Source organism: Berghia stephanieae, chromosome 2 (assembly GCF_034508935.2).
Source record: "Berghia stephanieae isolate SIO BIC M18660-M18661 chromosome 2, UCSD_Bste_1.3, whole genome shotgun sequence".
NCBI classification, from domain to species: domain Eukaryota; kingdom Metazoa; phylum Mollusca; class Gastropoda; order Nudibranchia; family Aeolidiidae; genus Berghia; species Berghia stephanieae.
In genome coordinates this window covers 103,493,893-103,503,892 of record NC_088361.1, presented here as the reverse complement: position 1 = coordinate 103,503,892, position 10,000 = coordinate 103,493,893, and the positions used below count along the sequence as shown (strand labels likewise).

The 10,000-nt window shown below is 37.6% G+C and overlaps 1 protein-coding gene across 4 annotated transcripts in view; it reads right to left on the bottom strand.

The window, feature by feature from the left end:
* LOC144966119 (transient receptor potential cation channel subfamily M member 3-like) overlaps nucleotides 1-10,000 on the bottom strand; it is a 135,969-nt gene that overhangs the window by 24,458 nt on the left and 101,511 nt on the right. The gene's annotated exons all lie outside the window — the stretch shown is intronic.

The window sequence follows — 10,000 nt, the reverse complement described above, 5'->3', positions numbered from 1 at the left end:
CAGATATAATAATACATAACAGAGAGATGATTTGCAAGGAAAAAAATATCACCTCCCAAAACAATAACTATGCATTTGACTGTTTCCCTCCCAGCTTGAATTCCGGCCAGGGCCAGGACAAAACCAAGTAATCTCATTCCAAGACAAAGACAGAAAGCATGTTGGAAAACAGATATAAGGGGATAGAAGACATGGTAAGTACCTCCCTGCCCACTGTGGAGGTAGGGAACCCCACCCAGCAAAATATAAGCTGAATAAGCTGAAAGTAGAAGAAGATGTAACATATGTCACGGAGCTGGACGGAGAAGGAAGACAGAGGAAGTTAATATGGTCAAAATTATTTGGTCAGGATGTAACATGTTTCACGGAACTGGATGGGGAAAGGAGATGGAGGTCAAGAATTATAGATTAAATGAAGTCGCTCCCTCAACTTTTGCAGTGTGGCTCAGCAGTATGGTCGTTGTTTGGTACCCAAAAAGGTAACGAGGCCGACTTACCGCCGCGTTGTGTGTCCTCGAGCAAGTCACCTCGTCCTAGCTCCCTTGCGGCACTGCATTGCGGCTGGCGCCTGGGTTATTCCAGCCGCTCTTGTTAGACCCTAAAGACAAAGTTCCCCTTGGGGATGAATAAAAGGAACTTTAACAAGGGGACGTGAGTTGAGTTCTAGATTCCACGATCAACCAAACTTAAATGGTTTGTTTCCAACTGCAATTCGATCCTGGAATAAGCGGCCGCTGGTAGGAGAGCATGACAGTTTTTGTTTTAAAATGAAATTAGATGTTGATTGATATGTGAACATGTGTTGAGTGGTTATTATTATTAAACCTTTATCGTGAAATCGTTGTCTAGAAAACACTGCCTCTCTCTACCTCACAGAACTCCTCAAGAAATATTCGAAAACCCGATCTTTGCGTTCCTCCGATGACACCACCCGTTTGGCTATCCCACGCATTCGTACAAAGACAGGAACAAAGTCCTTTTCGCATTTTGGTCCGTCTGTATGGAACACCCATCATTCCACAGAGTATCTGGGAATCCAAATCATTGTCTGTATTCGAGAAATCCTTGAAAACATTTCTTTTTGATGTCATGTACTTTCATTTTTTTTTTTATGTGTGTGTGTGTGTAGATGTCAAGCGCCAAGAGCCTCATGGTTGAAGATACCGTGCGCTCTATAAGAGTTTTATTATTATTATTATTATTATTATTATTATTATTATTATTATTATTTATTATTATTATTATTATCATTATTATGATTACTATTATTATTATTATTATTGTTATTATTATTATTATTATTATTATTATTATTATTATTATTATTATTATTATTATTATTATTATTATTATTATTAAGATGATGATGATGATGATGATGATGATGATGATTTTATTATTTATTCGAGATATCAAAATTAGCGGTCGACGGAAGCACAGGCAACAACAACAACAACAACAACAACAGCAACAACAACAACAACAACAACAACAACAACAAAAACAACAATATCAGATTTGTCAAAATTAATTCGATATGCCCGTAAACAGCGAAATAATGAGTCTGCTGATTAAATATGGAGGACAAAGAGGTGACGAGGGTAATGTGATGCAGGGAGAGCTGACGCAGGCTGAAATTTGAGGGAATTCGAGGATGGAACATGAATATTATGGCGGTCTTTGTTCTGGAAAGGCGCTATATGTATATATAATGTAAAAGTGAAATTAAAGTCAGTTCTCATGGACTGGCAACCGTCCACGTGCAGCAATCGTTATGTTTATCAAGCTTAGTTTTAAAAAAAAAAACAAAAAAAAAAAAAAAAAAAAATCAACCAAAAACAACAATACTCAAACAAAAAACCCCACTTAAAAGGAAAACAAAACAAAACTAAAACAAAACACACACAAAAAAAAAAAACAACAAAAACAAAAACACCCCCCCCCCCCCCCCGCACACACACAAAACAAAACAAACTTGAGCTTTTGTACAGTGCAATATAAGCTACATTTATTTACCCAGAGAGTGAGGTTCAGAAGGCATCCCCTGCCAACAGCTACACAGTACACGAAGAAGGAGACACGACCCGCGTGTCAGGGCGAGCTCTTGGGAATGAGACTAGCGGAAGAGTAGCATCCCTTGATTGGACGTCACCTTACAGAGAGAACGCCAATTTGGTTTTGCGCATGCGTCTCTTTCGTCCTCGCTTTCGGTGAAGTGCCTCAAGCCGCTTTCACCGGAAGCGAGGACGAGAGACGCATGCGCACAACCAACATGACCTTTGTCTCTCTAATAACTTTTCCGCCGGTGACGTCCAATCAAGGGGCGCTAGTTTTCCGCTAATCTCATTCCCTATTATCTAGATACAATTTCCTTTGACAAGACCCAAAGCAGTATCTGTCACTACTGGCAAGTATCTTATTTGACATCCCAGTTAGCTGGGTGAATGTGAGAAGGGGGCCTTTCTGATCTCCAAGGACTCAACCACGAGCCACCACTCACAGCGGCGGGGCTCGAACAAGTAGCCTTCAGGAAGGAAGGCAGCAGTTTAAAATGGTGTCACACTACTACTATGTTATGATTTGTAAATGTCTGTGCATGTCTTGTCTGTGTCTGTATTTGTAAATGTGTTGAGGTTCATAACATGATCCAAACTGTTTGAGCATTGTTTACCTCACATGAATTGCCTTTTATTTGGACATTTATTATTATTATTATTATTATTATTATTATTATTATTATTATTATTATTATTATTATTATATTATTATTATTATTATTATTATTATTATTATTATTATTATTATTATTATTATTATTATATTATTATTATTATTATTATTATTATTATTATTATATTATTATTATTATTATTATTATTATTATTATTATTATTATTATTATTATTATATTATTATTATTATTATTATTATTATATTATTATTATTATTATTATTATTATTATTATTATTATTATTATTATTATTATTATTATTATTATTATTATTATTATTATTATTTATTATTATTATTATTATTATTATTATTTATTATTATTATTATATATTATTTAATTATTATTATTATTATTATTATTATTATTATATTATTATTATTATTATTATCTATCCAGGATGCAAACTCATCGCCGCATTCGTGTACGATCGCGAACCCGCTCGGGAGCTTTGTCAAAACGTCGCAACGTTCGACTAGATGCTTTGCGGTTTCGGGCTCTTGTCCACAACGCGCCGCCCGAAGGCAGCAGCAGCTTCTAATGGTAGACCTCACACTATTATGTTATGACGATATGTGACCCTTCGCCTCAAAACGGTATTGAGTCGGGTTGGTTAAAATGTTGAAAATTGAACTTATAGCCAGAAATATCAGACTTGTGTGGAGTTTGTATGTTTTAATGAGGAGAATGGACACCATATTTTAGGGTGCTAATGCCAACAATTTATATTTTTGACCAGTTTAACATTTACTTCGGCTTTTAAGTTTCTGGTTCGTGCCGACATAATACCGTTTTGAGACGATGGGTCACATATATCCATGATGCAAACTCATTACCACACTCATTGTGTACCGTGTCAGACCGTAGCCATCGTTAAGTTATAGCCTGACACTGAAACCCAAAAAGACTGGCATTTTGACGTCATTATTTGGTTTTTGCACCGCCTAGTGAGTTGTCGTTAGTAGTGCTCATTGAAACAAGTGGTCCCATTGGTTGAACTATTGAATACAACTCACGATTTGTTTTCTTTTGTAGCCAAAGACTGGCATTTTGACGTCATTTTTTGGTCAGTGTCAGGCTACGCGCAAACCCACCCGGAAGCTTTGTCATCACAACAACGCACCATTCAATTAGATGCTCTGCGGTTTCCGGCTCTTGATTACAACGGATACGTGATGGACAGTTGGCAAGTCCCCACTGATGTTGTGAGCGTGCTGTCGAGCAGGATATCGACAGAAGTCAATAGTATTCAATTGTCGTAACGTCACTTCCTTCCTAATGACGCATGGTAACTTAGTAACACTGGCTCTAAACTATCGGAACAATGGCGGACGCCGTATGAAATATTTCTCCGGCTAGCATAAAAGCGTATCCAGAGGGAAAAAAAACCCACATAAATTTGATCATGTTTTGACTTTTACACATTCTGATCACAAGGCATATGAAAAGGGAATGAAAAGTTCTAGCCAGCATGAAGAATAAAAAGTAATGATTTTCTTTGTTTAGAACCAAGATGGCCGCCGTTGCCTGGCGGCGTGACATCAGACTACTGAATCCTATTGGCTGCCACCCAATGTATCCTATAAATAGTTCGAAGATGACGTCACTCAGGCCTTTGTTATTGTATTTTGCCACCCGCGTTTGTGAGTGATTCTCACTAAACTGTATCAACCTGACTATAAAAGTTCATGGTTACACACAGTTTTATGAGTTGGTCCGTTATACTTCCGGATGGCAATGTTATGAGCTTCTAAGCCAAGCGCATACTATCTATAGCTCAAACGCATAATTTAATATAGGTACCCCCCCCCCTCTCTCTCTCTCTCTCTGTCTCTCTCCCTCTCTCTCTCTCTCTCTCTCTCTCTCTCTCTCTCTCTCTCTCTCTCTCCAGCAGACCGTATATTACCAAATTTCCATTGGGCACAGTACAATAAGTGGCCTGCTAAATGCGGCTATGTGGTCTTGTGATATGACACTCGCCTTCGGATCGGAAAGTCCAACCAAGGTTCGAGTCCCGCTCTCAGCGGCGCGTGGTTGAGTCCCAGTAAAAGGCTCTTTACTCACATTCTCTCATCGGGCCCAGGTGTAAAATGAGTAAGTAACCGTTAACAGCGTTGTTTCTGTTGGACAAAATTGTACTAAAGCGTTACATGGGGGGCTATGATAAAAGTTTAATCGAGTGATATTTGAAGGAGGAGCTTCTTGGTCAAATCTTCTAAAATGTGTTTGTCTACTTTTTGGAGTAAAAATACTCGAGCTTGAGCTTTTATATAGCGCAATATCCACTAAATGTGCTCAAAGCGCTTTACAAAGGGTCTCTAACCAACAGCTACATGTAAAATGTAGAACGAGACATGAAGCCTGTCAGGAGATTTTACTATGTTTTTTTGTTTGTTTTGTTTTGATTTTTTTCCCGACACAGACAACACTGTAGAATAATCGAGGCGGTGAAGGCGCTTCATAAAAAGAAAGCTAAGGGCCCTTTGGATAGACAGAAATAAAAAAATAAGGAGGCGATGGATTGTTGTTTTTAAGGGTTTTACGGCGCTTGCAACAGATTTATGTCATATCAGCGCCAGTAAAAAGGAAGAAAATGGGACAGTAAAAAGTTCTAGAATTACAATTAAAGCATCCAAGAAAAAGTAAGACAAAGGGGAACTGGGAACAAATAGGGATCAGATGTAGATTCCAAGAGCATACCATCAATGTTCTTAGTTTGAGATCACCAATAAGTCTCATCTGGACACAAGCACGGTCCCCACTAAGAAGAATACACTCAAATGCTTACATTATAAATTAGAACAAATATAATAACATAGAGATGATTTACAAGGAAAAAAAGATCATCTCCCAAAACAATAACTATGCATTCGACTGTTTCCCTCCCAGCCAAGACTCCAACCAGGGCCAGGACAAAACCAAGCAATCTCATTCCAAGACAGAAAGAAAGTTGGAAAACAGATATAGGGGGATAGAAGACACAATAAGTACCTCCCTGCCCACTATGGGAGGTAGGAACTGAGGCGATGGAGATGGTGAAATGTGAAATATGTACGGTGAGCAGGCATTTAGTAGAAGAATCGAGACAGTGGAGATGTTCTTCAATAGAAGAAAGCCCAATACAGAAGTGTGCGGCTATGTGGTCTAGTGGTATGACACTCGCTTTCGGATCGGAATGTCATGGGTTCGAGCCTCGCGCTCAGCGCATAGTTGGGTCCTTGGAGAAGGCTCTTTACTCACATTCTCTCACCGTACTCATGTGTAAAATGAGTACCTGGCCGTTAACAGCGTTGTCTCTGTCCCAAAAATTTGTAATATCGCCTGACAGGCGTCATGTCTCGTCCTACATGTTATGTGTTGCTGTTGGCCAGGGACCCCTTGTAAAGCGCTTTGAGCACGTTTAGTGGATATTGCGCTATATAAAAGCTCAATTATTATTATAATACAGAAGTGTTGGGGATGGCAGTGTTGCTCACGCTCATTGATGACGAGGAAGACACGAAAAGGACAGGAGACAAAATTCAAGGGACATAATAATGGTGTCATCGTTATGGGAATGGAAGGGTTAGACAGCTTGTCATGAATGAACTACGGGAAGGCCGGAAGGAAATCAAATGTGCGGCTATGTGGTCTAGTGGTATGACACTCGCTTTCGGATCGGAAGGTCCTGGGTTCGAGCCTCGCGCTCGGCGCATAGTTGGGTCCTTGGAAAAGGCTCTTTACTCACATTCTCTCACCGTACTCAGGTGTAAAATGAGTACCTGGCCGTTAGCAGCGTTGTCTTTGTCCGAAAAATTGTAATATCGCCTAACAGGCGGCATGTCCCGTCCCACACGTTAAATGTTGCTGTTGACCAGGGACCCCTTGTAAAGCGCTCTGAGCACATTTAGTGGATATTGCGCTATATAAAGCTCAATTTTTGTCCTTTAAATGTGACCCATCGTCTCAAAACGGTATTATGTCGGAACGAACCACATGCTTAACAGCCGAATTTAATGTGAAACTGGTCAAAAATATAAATTGTTGGCATTAGCACCTTAAAATGTGGTATTCATTCTCCTCAATAAAACATACAAACTCAACACAAGTCTGATATATCTGGCTATAAATTCAATTTTCAGCATCTTAACCAACCCGACTTAATATCGTTTTGAGGAGAAGGGTCACAAATAAGACGATCACCAGGCCGGCAGGAACAAAGGATGCTGGATGTACGGACGGAATGTCAGAATGACTGGCGATGGAAAGGAACAGCGATTCGGTGCCCTGTCGTGCTCTGGAAAAAACCCATAATATTCTAAAATTTGGTCAGTAAACTCGTCCTTCAAATATTGATCCCGACTTAAATGACCTTCATCTTGGCAACCCCCCCCCCCCCCCCAAAAAAAAAACCCTATCAAACCTGGGACCTCGCGAAGTACACTGCGCAGAACGGAACTTGTATTGAGTTGGGTCACCAGAACTTGTTACGTTACTTAAATAATAAAAACAAAGGGGAATAATAGAGAACCGTGATTATTGTTGTTGTTATTGATGCTTTAAAATAAGCTAAAATCGACTTCTTATCTCGAATTACTTGAAAATTAAATTTACTCTTCTTATATTGTCATAGTTACTGTCTTTAACGATGATCTTATAGATAGTTCGAAGATGACGTCACTCAGGTCTGTGTTATTGTTTTTTGCCATCCGCGTTTATGAGTAATGCTCACTGAACTGTATTAACCCGACTATAAACGTTCATGGATACACACAGTTTTGTGTGTTGGTCCGTTATACTTCCGGATGGCAATGTTATGAGCTTCTTAGCCAAGCGCATACTATCTATAGGAAATTGTACAACTGGGCTGTTATAATGCAGTTTTTGACCAATATTGAATAATTCTATAGGAAACCGGTTGGTCTTTTAAATCGATCGATATTTGAAGGACGAGTTTTCTGACCAAATTTTTAAACCCGTGTCTTTCAAGAGTAGGTAGGTAGGTAGGTATGTGCGGCGCAGTTAACAGGTTAAATCTGTCGATGGTTTCAGTGTTACAAATTCCTGGCCAAAATGGAAATGAGAATGAAAATGAAAAATGGGTTTTGCCAGAGTAGCTACATCCTAAAATTTATGGCTAATTTCTGGCCAAACATCAGTACATCAGACTTCAAGCATAAAGTTTATGGCTAATTATTACCTAAAAAAAAAAAAAAAAAAAAAAAAAAGTTTAAAAAAATCCCCAAAGAACAAACAAAAAAACAAAACAAAAGACAAAAAAAAAAAAAAAAAAAAAAAAAAAAAAAAAAAAAAAACAACAACCAAAATCTCCATCTGAATGGTGGATCATATTTCCCTGCTGTCGGAAGACTTCTCCACAAAACCAGAGATGCCAACCTAGCCTTTTGAAAACCCATATTTTCAAGACCAAAAACCTGTATTTTAGGACAAAAACCTGTATTTTAGGACAAAAACCCATATTTTCAAGACCAAAAACCTGTATTTTAGGACAAAACCCATATTTTCAAGACCAAAAACCTGTATTTTAGGACAAAAACCTGTATTTTAGGACAAAAACCCATATTTTCAAGACCAAAAACCTGTATTTTAGGACAAAAACCCATATTTTCAAGACCAAAAACCTGTATTTTAGGACAAAAACCCATATTTTCAAGACCAAAAACCTGTATTTTAGGACAAAAACCTGAATTTTAGGACAAAAACCTGTATTTTAGGACAAAAACCCATATTTTCAAGACCAAAAACCTGTATTTTAGGACAAAAACCTGTATTTTAGGACAAAAACCTGTATTTTAGGACAAAAACCTGTATTTTAGGACAAAAACCTGTATTTTAGGACAAAAACCCATATTTTCAAGACCAAAAACCTGTATTTTAGGACAAAAACCTGTATTTTAGGACAAAAACCTGTATTTTAGGACAAAAACCCATATTTTCAAGACCAAAAACCTGTATTTTAGGACAAAAACCTGTATTTTAGGACAAAAACCCATATATTCAAGACCAAAAACCTGTATTTTAGGACAAAAACCTGTATTTTAGGACAAAAACCTGTATTTTAGGACAAAAACCTGTATTTTAGGACAAAAACCTGTATTTTAGGACAAAAACCTGTTTTCACTGCGCCATGCAGAAATCGATATGAACGCGAACAATAGCAAGGCAAATTATCTCAGGAAATGACAGAAAGACACAAAGAAAATAAGTTCTTCTGCATGAAAACACTTTTGGTGTTGTGATCGTAATGTCGTGGATTTTTCACTTCAACCAAATCCCGTATTTCTCATGATAAAACCGTATGCCCGTATTTCGGAAGAAAACCTGTACAGAATACGGGAAACTCGTACTGGTTGGCATCTCTGCAAAACTCGTACAGCGTCTCTTAAAGCGGGAATGAAAATGTCATTGGGATCGTAAATTAGAATAATATTACTCATTAACTCACTCAACTCTAACACCGACTATATCCGTAGTTTACCCGGGTTACTTTTTTTTTTTTACCCCATGCCTATTTTATTACATTTTTCTGAGACAAATTATAGGCGTAGATAGTATCAAAGCTAAATGTTTTTCATTTTTACATGTTAATGATGGTAGTTGAATAAAACTATCTATGCACATGCTCATTTTTTTATACATTTTTTTTCCAATTTTGAAAACTAGCTAAAATCTCGAGGAACGAGTGAGTTAAACGAGAAAGAAAACGTCACTGTAATTATATAATAAATTAGAAGAATATTACTCATTAAAATGGATGGGATGTTATTGTCGGCATTCGTTATTTGTCCATCTCTTTTTACGATGATGAAAATACTCGTACAAATGAATAGCTTGGTTTTTTTGTTGTTGTTTGTTTTCTTGTTTGTTTCTGTTTTAAATTTGTGACGTCAATGAAATTTTCTCCCCTTGATTAGACAGATAGATAGACTTCACCTTTTCCTCCCCCCTCCTCCTCCTCCTTCAAATATATAATTTACCGATTGACCGACATGCATTTATTTGCCTATATTATTTATTACACGTCGCTACTGACTCATACCAGTCAAGAGTATTTCGTTTGTATTTATTTATATAAATATAATGTACCGGCGCACGTTTCCATGACGAATAGTAGAAAAAAATATGTTACTTTCCTGAGACAGCATATAATATGATGTATAGGGAACGAGATTTCAAAACAGATTTAAGAGTAACGTTCCTTTGTTGGAAGTCGCGTCTTGACAACCGACAGACGCTATCGCTATTATCAGTACCACTCATTAGCGGGA